The sequence below is a fragment of the Arachis duranensis genome, chromosome 2 (genome assembly GCF_000817695.3).
Source record: "Arachis duranensis cultivar V14167 chromosome 2, aradu.V14167.gnm2.J7QH, whole genome shotgun sequence".
NCBI classification, from domain to species: Eukaryota; Viridiplantae; Streptophyta; class Magnoliopsida; order Fabales; family Fabaceae; genus Arachis; species Arachis duranensis.
The window spans coordinates 78,368,113-78,369,003 of NC_029773.3; positions in this window are offsets into that span (position 1 = coordinate 78,368,113).

Below are 891 nucleotides of genomic sequence, written 5' to 3' on the forward strand. Positions count from 1 at the left end.
AACTAAATGTGTATGTTTATTGTTTCCGGTTTGCGGTTTTTGCAAACAATGATGGAGAAAGCGTTTTTGTTGAAATGAGAGGAAGAAAGAAAGATAGAGAGAACGAGAGAGAGGGTTTCCGAAATCTGAGGGGGAAGTGGGAGAATGTGAATTTGTGTTGTGCTAAATTTCTGCGTTTTCTATATTCTCATGGTTTCATTTCATATATATAGTGTTTATGCTTTGCTTTGATTTTCCCCATGTTCGCCTTCATGTGACAATCCACTTTAATTGACTCTTTTGCCCTCCTTTTCTTTCCCTTATTTCTATTTTCTACTATTTACTTATATTCTTCCTCTTATTTGGAGAATCTCATTCATTTCATTTTGACTCCAATAATTGCCATTATGTACATTCTTTTATTTTTAATATTAAAAATATTAATAAAAAAGTATTCCATATTATCTAAAAAATATACATAAAAGAAACATTTTTCAAATAAAGTCTAGCGTTTAAATTTTATCTCTATTTTATAAAAAAAATTATCTGTCACTCAATAAAACTAAACTGAGATTTTATTTTCTTTTTTTTAAACTATTTTCTGTCTTTATTTTCTTTTTTGAAATTATTTTTTAATATTTTCATCATAATATTGTTTTGAAATCATAATTATTTTTCCTTTATTCTAATTGGTAACAATATAATTTTAATTTAAAACACCATTATATATTATCTAAATATATCTTATAATTACATTATTCATGATTTGGTGACAAATAATTATTGTTAATTAATATTGTATTATATGGGATATTATATATTATTTTTTGGATAATGATAGATTTATTATGATGTCTCAGTGAAGATTATTTAATAAAAAATAATATTTGAACATTAAAATTAAATTAATTA